The sequence below is a fragment of the Anolis carolinensis genome, chromosome 5 (genome assembly GCF_035594765.1).
Source record: "Anolis carolinensis isolate JA03-04 chromosome 5, rAnoCar3.1.pri, whole genome shotgun sequence".
NCBI classification, from domain to species: Eukaryota; Metazoa; Chordata; class Lepidosauria; order Squamata; family Dactyloidae; genus Anolis; species Anolis carolinensis.
Window position 1 is genome coordinate 98,643,938 of NC_085845.1, and position 16,259 is coordinate 98,660,196.

Here is a 16,259-nt window from a genome sequence, read left to right on the forward strand (position 1 = left end):
CCCGAAAATAAGACAGTGTCTTATATTAATTTTTGCTCCCAAAGATGTGGTAGGTCTTATTTTCAGGGGATGTCTTAATTTTCCATGAAGAAGAATTCACTTTTATTGTTGAACAAAAGAAATGAACATTTATTATATACTGTACAGTAGACATCACATACCAGCATAACCAGACAAACTGTGAATCTTATCAAGAATATCTTGTTACTACCATTATTTTCATGTACAGCAATCTATGGCATTTACCAATCCTGCGTGCTCTGGTGTTCTGTTTGGTGGGCATAATTCCAAACAAAAACCTTTCTAGGTCTTACTTTCAGGGGAGGCCTTATATTTAGCAATTCAGCAAAATCTCTACTAGGCCTTATTTTTTGGGGATGTCTTATTTTCGGGAAAACAGGGTATACAATACAGTAAGCAATTATATACATAACAAATAACTAGTGGAGGCTTGAGAAAGTTGCTATTTCCAACACTTTGCAATACTCCCAGAACTGCAAAGTTAGCATAGCTACTGATCATGGCAGTTGGAATAGTCTGAGAATTATAGTCCAAAATGCAACCTTTCCAAATTCTGTAAAATCTTCCAGTAGTGTTTGGGTCACAACCCTGCAAAATGGCCAGATATGCCTGGCCTCAGATAAAGAAGGGGAAAAGACTAAAGAGAATATCGCATCTGTCTCTATCACCATGGGTTGCATGAGAACAACTTCATTCTCTGTTTTCTGGGGAAAAGTTGGTGACCCCAGTGGCAAGAGAAAGGGTCTCTTCTAATGGTGACATACTCAGAGTGGAATCTCTTCCTGTCCGTTTTCATACAAGTGCTTTCTCTCCATCTCTTACAAAGGGAGACCTCTAGAACCTTGTCCTCTTGAAGAGCATCACTCAAAGATGAAATGGATTTGAAGGACTTGGAAGGGTGTTTAACTTCAGGTGCTTACTTGCCCCTCACTTTCTACCTTCCCCTTTGAAGGTGATGCACGTTATTCATTAAACTAACAATTCTTTTCTTGCCTGTTCCTTTAAGTGAGATTGGTGACTTGCAATCTGTGTGTGTGTGTTTGTCATCACAACAAGTTTCTATGGAGCTGGATCTGATGTCATGAATAAGGGCATTGTTTCTCTCTCCCTCACCCCTACCTTCCCCACCTTGCAAGTTCCCAAGCATATTTGCAGCACAGGTTTGGATACAGAAATGACTTCACCAGTTAAATATTATTAGATCCTAGAGTATATCAAAGGTAAGAATACTTGCACGCTATATTCCTTGCTGCCAATAAAATGAAATTTAGGCATTTCAAAACAGGAATATGAAAAGAGAGATAACATTTCCCAAGTTTAACTAGTCAGTGATAAACCTGTGTGTTTGAACTGAATGGACACAATACACTGTGACGTTCCTCTGCTCAAGCTCACTCATCAATTGGTGTAGTATTACTGACAGCGTTTTAGGGTTAGTGCACAGTTTTGTATACACTAGCATTGCTCTTTACAGTCAGAGTTCCTTACTATGAGAAATTATCTTTCAAATCCTCAAGAGTCTCAGGATTGTAATGCAAGCCCAAACTGAACCCAAATTTTACAGTCTGTTCCTTGAAAGCACTCAGCTACTACCCTGTTTCCCTGAAAATAAGACATCCCCAAAAAATAAGATCTAGTAGAAGTTTTGCTGAATTGCTAAATATAAGGCCTCCCCCGAAAGTAAGACCTAGCAAAGTTTTTGTTTGGAAGCATGCTCAGCGCCCGCCAAACAAAACACCATAGCATGCAGGATTGGTAAATGTACATAACAACAACAATAATAATAATAATAATAATTATTATTATTATTATTATTATTATTATTATTATTATTATTTTATTTTTATACCCCGCTTCCATCTCCCCAGCGGGACTCAGGCCGGCTTACATACCAGTTGTATATGGAAATAATGGTAGTAACAAGAAATTCTTGACAGGAGTCAGTTTGTCCGGTTTAGTTATGTTGGTTGGTGATGACAACTACTGTACAGTATAGAATAAATGTTCTTTTTTTTTGTTCAACAATGAATATGAATTCTTCTTCATGGAAAAATAAGACATTCCCTGTAAATAAGACCTAACGCATCTTTGGGAGTAAAAAATAATATAAGACACTGTCTTATTTTCAGGGAAACACGGTACATCTGTACAAGAGGCAAACCCTTGATCCAATGGTAACCAAATAATATCAGGATGTTTAGTGCCTTTGTGGGGATCTCTCTTTTTTGCTGAAGTTGCAGCAAGAGCCGCTTTTTGCTGTGTGGCCTTTCTGCTCTCACAATTCCAAGAAAGGTGAGCATTTGTTTCAAAAGAAGTATGTAACGCAAAGGAGAAATGTTCCAGTGTTTTTCTGTATTGGAATTCTGAGAGCATCTGTTTTGCCTTCCTGACGTCTGTGCTGGAATTTGGCAAAGATGGAGTTAACTTCACAGTACAGTAGATACTCTCCCCCAGTGTGTCTCATTCATCACCATGAAATGGTTGAGAAGACTTCTTCAATAAAGTCTGAAAAGCCTTACAAAAAGGGGTAATACTGTACTGAATGAAAAGTGCAAACATAACAAGGCTGTGCTGTTCCATTGCTAGGCACTTTAGTCTGCTTGATTTTTATGTGGTTACATCAGTCCTAATGCACTGGAATCCTGCTACACCTGTCTGATAGGTATCATTATAAATCCCCATAACTTTGAAGAGCTAGTCAAACATGTCCTCTTTGGTAAGTGTCATTTCTACAACTTACACTGGTTGGGTAGCCATGGGTGGGACTTGAAAGAAATTGCAATGCATGAATGTTCTAATTTTGTATTTCAGCTCCAAATTGGTCAGCTAGTGCAATGGTTCTCAACCTGTGGGTCCCCAGGTGTTTTGGCCTACAATTCCCAAAAATCCCAGCCAGTTTACCAGCTGTTAGGATTCCTGAGAGTTGAAGGCCAAAACATTTGGGGCCCCACAGGTTGAGAACCACTGATCTAGTGGGTGACTTGCTTTAGATGAACTGAAGGAGAAAGGGTTCTGCTTAATTTTACAGCACTTTTAGGCAGGGGTATGTGTTCATTATGGAGCCCCCTATGGCGCAGCAGGTTAAACTGCTGAACGTGCTGACCGAAAGGTTGACAGTTCGAATCCAGGGAGTGGAGTGAGCTCCTGCTATTAGCCCCAGCTTCTGCCAACCTAGCAGTTCGAAAACATGCAAATGTGAGTCGATCAATAGGTACCACTTCTGCAGGAAGGCAATGGTGTCCATGCAGTCATGCTGGCCACATGACCTAGGAGGTGTCTATGAAGAACGCAGGCTCTTCGGCTTAGAAATGGAGATGAACACCAACCCCCCAAAGTCGGACATGACTAGACTTAATGTCGGGGCAACACCTTTACCTTACTTATGTGTTCATTTGTAACCCATGAAAATTGTATTAAAATGATCTACAGGTAATGCGGATCTCAGCTTTACATGGCTTTATATGTACAGTAGAGTCTCACTTATCCAACACTCGCTTATCCAACGTTCTGGATTATCCAACGCATTTTTGTAGTCAATGTTTTCAATACATCGTGATATTTTGGTGCTAAATTCGTAAATACTGTAATTACTACATAGCATTACTGTGTATTGAACTACTTTTTCTGTCAAATGTGTTGTATAACATGATGTTTTGGTGCTTAATTTGTAAAATCATAACCTAATTTTATGTTTAAAAGGCTTTTCTTTAATCCCTCCTTATTATCCAACATATTTGCTTATCCAACGTTCTGCCGGCCCGTTTATGTTGGATAAGTGAGACTCTACTGTATTTTGAATTGGCCCAGAATTGTATTGGCAGATATTGTAACAGGGTTAACACTATAATTACAGTTTAGACAAGCTGAAGTTTCCAAATACTCTTCAAAAGCAACTCCATGTGAAGCAGGTTAGAGTAATCTAATGAGGACATAACCAAAATGTGTATCACCATGACTAGAGTTAACATTTCTTGAAATAGGTGCAGCTGGCACAAGCCTTACCTGTGCAAAAGCATTTCTGTCCACTGTTAAAACCTGAACTTCCATATTCAAGTCTAGGAGTATAATCATCTGCTGAACTGTATCTTGATGGAGAGTATAACCCCAATCAGTCTAGGCTGAATTCCTCCTCCTGGATCTGCCTTGTTCAGCTTAAGTTGCAATGTGTCTACTCTCATCTGGTATGTTACTGATGATAGACACCTGATAGGCACTGATGATAGACACCTGATGATAGACTGAGGCAGCTTCCTTGAATTGAGGTTGAAAGGAGTAACAGAATTAGGTGTCATCCATATACTACTGTAATGGCATAGAACACCCAAACACCTCAACTTCCACCACTTCTAGTGGTTTTCATAAGTCTCAAGTAATTACTAGGTGTTTCCAAGTTTCCCACAGAAAAGTTGTTCTGCCCGTTTGGACATTGAGGTACGTGAACACTGTGGGGAGAATGCTCCTTATATGATTTTCCCCATTTCTTTAGATATCTTCCATTTTCTTTTCCCATTGGGATTGTTTGTAACTGCCAACAAACACCCTCAAAAGCATGCAGAAGAAAGCTCTTATTGCGCATCAGTGCCCTGTGGTTTATGTAATCACTACCCTGTTTCCCCTAAAATAAGACATCCTCAGAAAACAAGACCTAGTAGAGGTTTTGCTGAATTGCTAAATATAAGGCCTCCCCCAAAAGTAAGACCTAGCAAAGTTTTTGTTTGGAAGCATGCCCGCCGAACAGAACACCAGAGCATGCAGGATCGGTAAATGTACGTACCATAGATTGTTGTACATGGAAATAATGGTAGTAACAAGAAATTGTTGATAGGTTTCACAGTTTGTCTGGTTATGCTGGTTTGTGATGACAACTACTGTACAGTATATAATCAATGTTCATTTTTTTGTTCAACAATAAATGTGAATTCTTCTTCATGGAAAAATAAGACATCCCCTGAAAATAAGACCTAGAGCATCTTTGGGAGCAAAAATTAATATAAGACCCTGACTTATTTTAGGAGAAACACGGTAACCAGGTCTCAAACTGGTTCCCAATTTCCTATGTAAATCGGCACAGCAAAGTCACTTTCTTCAATACTGTTTTGAAACTGCATTAAATGGTCAGTGTAGATATGCCACATTAAGGGAACTTTGATGCTACTCTAGTTGCAAAATTCAATCCTAAGTTTTCTTTACATCTTCTACACTTCTAGACACTTGGGTGACTCAAAGCCCTGCATCTGTAGTGGCCCATCATGTCAAACAAAGTCCACACCATTATCTCTCCATCTTTGGCATCTGTTGTGTTCTATGAAACCTCATGCACAATACAAGCCCTTTGTGAATGTGTTTCTGCTTTGGCTGCCTGCCTGAAAGTGCAAAACCAGGGGTTGGAGGAGGGCTGGTGAGCACCTGATCAGCCACAATGCAGGCCTGGTGGTAGTCTGCATTGAGCCTTATGAGTCACAGATGATGCAGGCTTGGTTTGGAGCATTAAAGCCATCCGTTCACATCACACGTGGTCGCAGGAGCTCCGGGGTTCTTCTGGGGCCTCTTCTGTACTTGTTCATAAGAAAAGAATCGCAGGTCCATGGTGCTTTCATCTGCTGGATTCTACTTTTCCTCTTTCTTCCTGCATGTGAAAGACATAACAGGGAACTAGCAGAGCAGAAGTAAGATGTGTTTTGTTAGTTGTCTGAAGCCCTGGGGCCCGGAACCGGATAAGTCCTGATATTACGCCTGGATTGAGCAAAAATAAATCCATTTTGTTTCCCTACAAACATTTAGCCATTTAAAAAAAACAAATAGAAAAAACAGACCTCACTGTCTGCATGTCCTCCTTGTAAAGCTTGTATTGTGGAAGTGTCAGAATCATTAGCTCATTTGGCATATATTTTGCAAGCTAATGCTTCTCCTTTAATTCTTCCTGGGGACAACATGTCTGCTTTCTAAGTGGGGGTCGAGGAGGGGGGGAGAGAAACAGATTGAAGAAAGTGATGGGGTGATGCCACATGTTGGTCCCATAGCTGACTGTATTTTGGACAAAAAAGAGTTATTGGTGAAATATCAAGACTTTTTTTGTGTCAGGAGCGACCCGAGAAACTGCAAGTCTCCTCTGGTGTGAGAGAATTGGCCATCTGCAAGGATATTGCCCAGGGTGTGCCCGAATGATTGATGATTTATCATCTTTGTGGAAGGCTTCTCTCATGTCCCCTGATGGAGCTGGAGCTGACACAGGGAGCTCATCCACACTCTCCTTGGATTTGAACCATCAACCTTCAGGTCAGCAGTCCTGCCGGCTCATGGGTTTAACCCATTTCTCCATGGGTAATACATACAGCAATTGCTAATCAATCACTCAATCTCTGAGAATTGGGAGAGAAAGTGGAAGAGAAAGGGTGGGAGTAAGATACATACTAGCCCTAATCTAAAAAAGGTAAAGGTTTCCCCTGACGTTAAGTCCAGTCATGTCTGACTCTGGGGGTTGGTGCTCATCTCCATTTCTAAGCCAAAGAGCCAGCGTTGTCCATAGACACCTCCAAGGTCATGTGGCCAGCATGACTGCATGGAGCGCAGTTACCTTCCTGCCGGAGCGGTACCTATTGATCTACTCACATTGGTATGTTTTCGAACTGCTAGGTTGGCAGAAGTTGGAGCTAACAGCGGGCGCTCCTGCCGCTCCCAGGGTTTGAAACTGGGACCGTTTGGTCTGCAAGTTCAGCAGCTCAGTGCTTTAACATACTTCGCCACTGGGATTCCTAGCCCTAATCTAGTCAACCCATAAACATGCAGGAGTGTTTCAAATGCCATTATTGGTGGTTTCTGGAATATGGATCTTTATAGTAAGAGTCATTCTGCATATCATTCCCAATTCAGTGGTCCCGGTCTGAACTATAGATGCATCTACACAGCAGAATTGGCACCACTTCAACTGCCATGGTTAAAACTGTGCAATCTTAAGATTTGTAATTTGGTGAGGCATCAGCAGTCTTTGGCAAAGAAGGCCAAACACTTCGTAAAATTACAACTTCCATGATTCCATAGCATTGAGTCATGACAATTAAAGTGTTTTCACGTACATCCACTCTATGTTCCTTCATTTTTTAAAAAAGGCTTGCATGTAGTAAAAGCTTTCCTACATGTAGTAACCTCTCTCAGAACGCACTTGAGACACTTTCTGATCAGTTAACTTTCTACATGCAGATCTTTGTCTTAATATCAAGAGCAGAGGCGGTCCAACCATAAGGCGAACTAGGCACTTGCCTGTGGCGCCATCGTCCCAGGGGCGCCATCGTCCTGGGAGGAGGGCACCACTCTCTGCCTCCTTCTCTTTTGGGCCTTCCGGCGGCCACGCTGGGCCTCCCGGTGCCCGTGCTGGGCTTTCCGGCCGGTGCAGACCCACCTTCGCACCATGGGAGCCCACCTTTGGGGCCTTCAGAGATTGTGAGGTCTGTGGGAACTTGGAAGCTAGGTATGTGGGGTTTATATAGCTGTAGAAGGTCCAGGGTGGGAGAAAGAACTTTTCTTTGAAGCAGGTGTGAATGTTGTAATTAATCACCTTGATTAGCATTTAATGGCCCTGGGAGAATCTTTTTTGGGAGGTGTTAGCTGTCCCTGATTGTTTATTGTCTGGATTTCTTCTGTTTTCAGAGTGTTGTTCTTTATTTATTGTCCTGATTTTAGAGGTTTTTTTTTTAATACTGAGGGCTATCTGGGTTATCTAAATCCACACTGCCCTATATCCCTGTTCAAGGTTTAGTGTTAAATTCGCAAATATAGTAATTCCTACATAACATTACCATGTATTGAACTGCTTTTTCTATTGATTTGTTGTAAAACATGATGTTTTGGTGCTTAATTTGTAAAATCATAATGTAATTTGATGTTTAATAGGCTTTTCCTTTATCTTTCCTTATTATCCAACATTTTCGCTTATCCAACGCTTTTATTTTTCAGTGATTGCTTTGGGGGGGGGGCAAAATTCTGTTCGCCTACACTTGAAAAATACCTAGGGCCGGCTCTGATCAAGAGTATTACAAAGAAATACTTTGGTGGTTGGGATATGTGTGTGTGTGTGTACACACACATATCCCAACCACCAACTACCCTGTTTCCCAGAAAGATGTGTTAGGGCTTGTTTTCAGGGGTAGTCTTATTTTTCCAAATTGACTTTTTAAATGCACTATATCTAGGGCTTAGTTTTTAAATAGGGCTTGTATTTCCAGCATCCCCAGAAATGCTGAAAAAACATGATAGGTCTTATTCTCAGGGTAGGTCTTGTTTTTGGGGAAACGGTAGTAGTGATACAGCCTCACAGTCTACCATATTGCTGGATACCTTCATATGCTTCTTGTCATCATGTGACCCAATTGGGCCTGAGACTTCCATATCACTTAAAGGGTGATAAGCTTCAAAATGTCTTCACATAGTTGGGGCTGGTTGGAGCACATGCCCTCCAGAAGACCTCAATGTTCAGGGCAAATTGTATGGGAGAAGGCGATCCTGTGTCTAACCTAGACCCAAACTATGTGTTTGGTTGTTTGTATGTAGGTTTTGTTTTAGTCTATCTTAATAAAAAAAATTAATCAAGGCTTCTACTCTCTGGCTTGTACCTCAAGCCACTGGAAGTGCCCAAAATTGTTATCGGCAGTAACTTTAGCCGGCAGCACACATAAAAAGTGTTCCCTGAATGTAGAAAGTCTGAAAGCCTTTGTTATGTGGCTCTTGGAGAATTTCCCAATGTTTCATGAATCCATGCCCGAGTATGAACTTCCTGAATGGCAAACCAACATTGCTATTACTTGGTTATAAAAGTGTTTAAAGCCTTCGGGGCCTTCAGAGGTTGTGAGGTCTGTTGGAACTTGGAAGCTAGGTAAGTGGGGTTTATATATCTCTGGAAAGTCAAGGGTGGGAAAAAGAGCTCTTGTCTTTTTGAGGCTAGTGTGAATGTTGCAATTGGCCAGCTTGATTAGCATTTAATGGCCTTGCAGATTCAAAGCCTGGCTGCTTCCTCCCTGGGGGCATCCTTGGTTGGGAGGTGTTGGCTGGCCCTGATTGTTTACTGCCTGGATTCCCCCTATTTTCAGAGTGTTGTTCTTTATTTATTGTCCTGATTTTAGAGGGTTTTTTTAATACTGGAGGCCAGATTCCCCTTTGGTGGCCTTTTAATTATCTGCCTTGATATTCTGGGTTATATGGCTGTATGGAAGGACCCCCAGGGCTCTTCCACACAGCCATATAACCCAGAATATCGAGGCAGAATAATCCACAATATCTGCTTTGAACTGGGTTATCTAAGTCCACACTGCCCTATATCCCAGTTCAATGTTTGGTGCTAAATTCGCAAATATAGTAATTCCTACATAACATTACCATGTATTGAACTGCTTTTTTCTGTTGATTTGTTGTAAAACATGATGTTTTGGTGCTTAATTTGTAAAATCTTAATGTAATTTGATGTTTAATAGGCCTTTCCTTAATCCCAAAATTCTGTTCGCCTACACTTGAAAATTACCTAGGGCCGGCCCTGGTCTTCAGTCACATCTTTCCTATATCTAGCCTCCACCCCAAGTCACCACTAACTTCATTTAAGTTAAATGTTAACATACACTTTCCTTTACCTCTGTTTTGTCCCTCCTTCTGTGTCTCCTCTGGGAGTTAAATTAATATTGTAAGTTTGTCATGTCAGTCTTTTTGGTGTTATATTATTTTATTAATAAGCACCATGCATATTAATAACAAAACATTAAAATTGCTTCTTTAAATATTTATATTTCAAACCCAAAGACAGAACCTAAAATCTAGTACACTTTTTTAAAAATTGGATATATATGGAGCAGGTATTAAAGGACAATACAGATTAATTGCAAATTACACACATGAGAAATCTTAGTTTATACCGTGTTTCCCCGAAAATAAGACAGTGTTTTATATTAATTTTTGCTCCCAAAGATGCACTAGGTCTTATTTTCTGGGGATGTCTTATTTTTTCATGAAGAGGAATTCACATTTATTGTTGAACAAAAAAATGAACATTTATTATATATTGTACAGTAGTTGTCATCACAAACCAGTAGAACCAGACAAACTGTGAATCCTATCAAGAATTTCTTGTTACTACCATTATTTCCATGTACAACAATCTATGGTATGTACATTTATTGATCCTGCATGCTCTAGTGTTCTGTTTGGCGGGCATGCTTCCAAACACAAATTTTGCTAGGTCTTACTTTCGGGGGAGGCCTTATATTTAGCAATTCAGCAAAACCTCTACTATGTCTTATTTTCAGGGGATGTCTTACTTTCGGGGAAACAGGGTAATACTGTAAATCCTGGGCCACGCAGAGAAAAAAGTAGCATTTCAATTCATCCCCTCCCCCTTCCCACACCCATTAATCCTCAGCATCAAAGCTGCAATCATTCCTAATACAGTACAAAGGAGTTCCCACCTAAACAGGTGATGAAAACACTGGCTTTTATCTCTACTGCTATCCTTGTCTTTGTTCCAAGCATGTCACAGAAACCCCTACAAATGCATCTCAGCATAATAGCAACTGAAATGTCAGATGGGAAGTGTTGATATTTATTTCATTGAATGGAGATCTAATATGTGTGTTATGTGATTCAGTATCCTCAAGAACTGTGAGTTCGGTGGCCTGGTGTGTCAACCAAGGCCAAATGAAACGCAGAACATAATCATACTTACCTTAAACAGTACCCTAGGATTCTTCTACTCCATCTTTAGGCTGGAGCCACACACCAGACATCAAATGATGTTGTATGACTTTTAGCAGACGCCCCACCCCAAACCGGGGTGAAAGCATCACCACACACTTTTTCCCCAACATGGGAGGCCTCCCATGTTGTACTGGTCCCAGTGTTGTCAAGAGGAATCTGTGTGCAGGACAACAGATTCACCATGCTGCCCCTCTCTTTTCTCACAGAAGCCAGGCAAAGCAGGACACTTTGCCTGGTCTTTTTTTTAAAAAAAAAATTATTAAACGATTTTCAAATCACATATAAAATGAAACCTTACAAAAATTTGGGGAGGGTTATACAACGAGAAATAAGAGAAAGAATGGGAAAGGAATAGGATGGGGAGTAGAAGTGTGAAAAGGGAGTAGAAACAGGAAAGGGAAGGGAGTGAGAAAAAAAGGGGGGAGGTAGATTATCCATCTTCCATTTTCATCAGTACAGGTTAATTACTATATAAGTCCTCAATTGTTCATTTCAGTCTGGATGGCTTCATTCGAAACACCATCGATGTCTCCCATAGTTTTGTTACTGCTTATTTTTGTCTCTTTTTCTTATATTCCTCATATAACTTCCAATCAGTTTGTTTTATTGGTTTTCCTTTATGTTGTCTCAGCAGAAATGTTAATATGTCCATATCATATATGTCTTCTAACTTTTCAAGCCATTGTTCTGTATCTGGGATATACTGTATTTTCCAATGTTTTGCAAATGTTATTCTCGCTGCTGTTATCATATAGGTAAATAATATATCTTCATTTCGATTAAAATCTGTGTCTTTGTCCGTGCTTCCTGAAAGGAAGTACTCTCGTTTCAAAGGGAAGGTCTTTTTCAATATTTTTTGTGTTTCCGAGTGAATTGCTTTCCAACATTTCTAGGTTTCCTTACATGACCATCATATATGAAAATATGAGCCCACTTGATTCTTACATTTCCAGCAATTGTTTTGTGTATTTCTATACATTGCCTGGTCTTTCTAGTGAGGCTGAGAGACGGGTTAAAAGTAAAATCAGAGATTTATTCTCAATGGCCAGAGAAGATGTCAATGGAGAAAGTAATCCAAATTATTGACATAACACAATTGTGAACACAGAGCATTTTTATTTCATTTGACAGCTATTCAAGAAACCTGTGCTTGCTCCTGATTGGCTTAGTTATTGTCTTGCTAGAATCCGCACCCTGATTGCCTCAGGGCTCCAAGCAACATCATCACAGGTTTGTTACTTCTTGGTGGTGGGAAATTTAATAAACTGTTATTAGAGCCTTTGAAATGTTAGTCTGTTTATTGATCCGCCTCTGTGAGAGGGGCATGATTGGAAAGCAATGTGGTGTGATATTATGCAATGGGCTCATTATGAGCTTAATTATTTGACTGATGGAAACTGTGGTCCAAAGTACACAGATAAAGATGAATACTTCAATAGGTGAGGTTGATGTGGGGCATGGGAGACAGATCGTTCCCACATATAGCCTTGATCTTGTCAAGAGAAGCAGGAAATGGACCCAGGAATTTTGTGTGTTCTTCTCGCATCTCCCAGTTCATTGTGAGGGGATTATGGAAATTGAAAGAAGGGGTCTTCTTTCACTGTTCAAACAGCATTCTAGAGACAATTCATAGCAAAGGATTAGTGTAAAGCAAGGGCATGCATGCTCACTATGAGCCCCAATGGAGCGGCATCTTGCAATTCAATTTTTTATATACATTTCATAATTTGGAGTCCAATTTCTCGAAAACATTTGGAAACCACACATTTCTGGAAACTAAAGTTTTGCTACAACTCCTTTGAAATTTGCTGATCAAATGTAAACATAGATAAGTGAGAAGTAGAAAAAACTTGCCTAGATTTGAGGAGATTCCCAAAGTTTGCCCTTTATCTAAGTTCATTTATAATGTTGATGGAAGGATGTTTTAACCTGGATTTCTTCAGCTTTGTAGCAGAGGCAATTTTTGCAGATGGGCTAAGATGGTGACTCTGTCATCATCACATTTGTGATTGCTACTCCCTTCAGGACTATCAGTTAACACAAATAATGGCTCACGTAAATTATTCTCTCAGATCATTTATACCAGTGATTCCCAAAGTGGGCACTACCACCCCCCGGTGGGTGCTGGAGCGATCCAGGGGGGCAGTGGTGGCACCTATTAGGACACGAGGGTGGGGCCAGAGGAGGGGCGGGGCCCATTGCCAAATGCCGGAGACAGGGCTGAGCACCTAAGGCGCCTGTTAGGACACACAGAGGGTGGAGCTAGAGGAGTGGGCGTGGCTTCATCCCAATCACCTGAGACAGGGCTGAGAATCTATACCTCTCCTGAGGCGCTTGTTGGGACACAGAGGGCAGAGCTAGGGAAGGGGGCGGGGCCTTCTTCCAAGAGCCCAAGACAGGGCTGAGCCTCTATACCTCTCCTGAGAGGCCTTTTAGGACTAAAGGGCAGGGCTAGGGGCGGGTGCAGGGCCTCTTCCCAAGAGCCTCTGTATACCTCCCCTGAGGCGTTTGTTAGAACATGGGAGTGGGTTATAGAGGTCCAGCCCTGTCAGGCACTTGGGAAGAGGCCCCGCCCTCTCCTCTAGCCCCGCCTCCTGTGTCCTGGCAGGCACCACAGGACAGGGATAGAAGCTCAGCCCTGCCTCAGAGCTCGTAACTCCGTCCATCCCAGTCCTGGCCTCCCCTTTGTGGCCCCGCCCACCTACTCCTCCCATCCCTGCATCTTGGACTGGGGAGAGGCTCAGCCCCGCCCTCTTGAGCAGGAGCCACACCCACCCCCTCTAAGCCACACCCCCTTTCCAAGGGGCGCTGAGTAATATTTTTTCTGGAAAGGGGGCGGTAGGCCAAATAAGTTTGGGAACCACTGATTTATACCTTAAAAGTTTGACTGCAGGGTTTGGAACCTCCAATTTTTTTCTGCAAATTGCTTCTCTCCTGCAACGAGAGGTGTAAGGGAATACTATCACTCCAGGCCATGCCCACAAAGTCATCACCCTGGGCAACTTTAATCATGTCTGCTAATAGAACATAAAACCATTCCACCCTGTGGGTGACTATTAGTTGGGCTCTGGATTTCACCCGACCCATCCCTTCTTAATTAGATACTCGTAGTATAGTGCATACTTATGAATTTATGCTCCTTGAACTAATACAGGCAACTGTGAAGAGGACGAGAGCTATCCCAATGTCACCCAGCAGAGTGTAATGTTGCATTCTGGTGCACTGGAAGTAATGTTAAGTTGCTTCCAGCATTCTAGCAGATTATTCTTGGATTTTTTCCAGAGTTATATTTATTGGAGATTCTGGCATTGTTGGTGTGGAATATAAGCCACTGCATTATATTATGGATTCACAAGGACTTTACCCAGCCTACCCTGATCTACATTGTGATAATATGGCACTTTTGGTACAGAACAGGTCTCTGTTTTGGGGAGAGATTGATTCTGTTTACTTACTATCCCCAGTTTGGGTGGGATCCCCTTTGAAGTTGAAGCACTGGAATCTTGGACATGCCTTAATGTAAAAGAGGAAGCATGCAGCGGCTTTTGCCCTTATGGGATCCCATTTTCTGTAATTCCAGGTTTCCTGTAGCCAGTGGGCTATGTATGTGTGGTTTCATCACTCAAAAGGGAGATGAGGATTGTCTTATGCCTGGTTTCATGTCTCATTCAAAGGCAAGCTTCCTTACCTATAACCAATTTCATTATGGTCTTTTCAGTGCCAATCATTTTGTTCCTCTAGCTTTTGGTGCTTACCCTGCCTACGATTCCCTGCTGAAAACACAAACGTATAAGCTTAGTGTTCCAGAATGTAGTCCCTTTGCTCCAATTTTGCTTCTTTTGCTTGAGCAAGTGAGCAAGGCAGAAAGCTGTGATAGACCATTTGTGCATCTTAACCACAAAATACACTTACCGACTTCAAAAGAAGCCCAAATTCAGATGCTAACTTTAACACAAAAGCTTGTTTAGGAGTCTAGGCACAATTTTCCAATTAAGATTTTATAAAAAGCTACTCGACTTCATTGAAGATTTCTGATTTTTTCTCTATTCATGCCAATGGCAAATCAAGGGAGCACTGTGTGCAGGAACACACAACTTGTACACATTTTTTAACCTGAGAAGACACCTCTCTATGTATCTCTAGGTCCTTCAAGTGTGACCCCATTGTCAGTTTCCAAAATAGAGTTGTGCTGGAGAAGCTAGAGATTCATAAGAGAGACCACATTATTATTTTTTTCATGTCAGAAGCAACCATATTAATCAAGTTTATGAATAATCAAATCCAAAAAGGTTAAACCTGCAAACATGGATGGCTGACTGTACAGTAATTGTTGTGTAGCCTCCCTAAGTGGTGGAAGAGCAATTTCACAGGGTTCAAAATGCTGTCTCCTGCTGTGCCTTGTGCTCTATCTATCAGTAAGCTGGAAATGTGTATATTTGGAACAAAGGCCAGCATATTGTATAATTTTGAATTATAATGTAAAGTAAAGAGTGTTCTAAATGTTTTACAAGTTACTTGTGGAATAAAAAAATGGCTTAGGCAGGGGACATCCTGACAGATATGAATGCAGTATGATTTGGAGAATTTTAAAATGCCAGTTTGCCTTTTATTTATTTATATACTACATTTATATCTCGCCCTTCTCACCCCAAAGAGGACTTAAAGCAGCTTACAAATCATATGTACATACAATATATTATTAGCATAGCACAATATTAGCATTAAATTACTATATTGTGCTGTATCACTATATTGTGATATTATTAGGAATATTAAATGTAATATATAATATATAATTAATATTATTATATTATATTATTATTAGTATAATATTGTATTTCATTATAATATTATCAATATTATATGTGTATATATATACAGTAGAGTCTCACTTATTCAACATAAACGGGCCAGCAGAACGTTGGATAAGCGAATAAGTTGGATAATGAGAGATGAAGGAGAAGCCTATTAAACATCAAATTAGGTTATGATTTTACAAATTAAGCACCAAAACATTATGTTATACAACAAATTTGACTGGAAAAGTAGTTCAATATGCAGCAATGCTACGTAGTAATTACTGTATTTATGAATTTAGCACCCAAAAATCATGATATATTGAAAACATTGACTACAAAAATGCGTAGGATAATCCAGAAAGTTGGATAAGCGAATGTTGGATAAGTGAGACTCTACTGTAGACATATTATATATATATATATATATATATATATAGAGAGAGAGAGAGAGAGAGAGAGAGAGAGAGAGAGAGAGAGAGCATAGCATGTTATATGTTATTTTATAGTGAATAGTGTTGTTTTACCTGAGATGAAGACATATACATGAAGACAAGTTACTGGCCTCCACCCAACCATAGGAAATCACAACATAGTAAATTGCAAATTACTGTGGATGTAGTGTTATAATGTTCTATTGCTTAATTGCATGTTAAACTTACTTCACTCAGTTTACTGGCACTGATTTCTCCTTTATCTGCATGCCTACAC

At 40.5% G+C, this 16,259-nt stretch overlaps 1 long non-coding RNA gene across 1 annotated transcript; it reads left to right on the top strand.

The window, feature by feature from the left end:
- Positions 1 to 1,019: 1,019 nt before the first annotated feature.
- LOC134299758 (uncharacterized) lies at positions 1,020 to 14,565 on the top strand. Its single transcript, XR_010007000.1, has 3 exons — positions 1,020 to 1,241; positions 11,884 to 11,982; positions 14,333 to 14,565. It is a non-coding gene; the product is annotated as an uncharacterized LOC134299758 (long non-coding RNA).
- Positions 14,566 to 16,259: the final 1,694 nt, after the last annotated feature.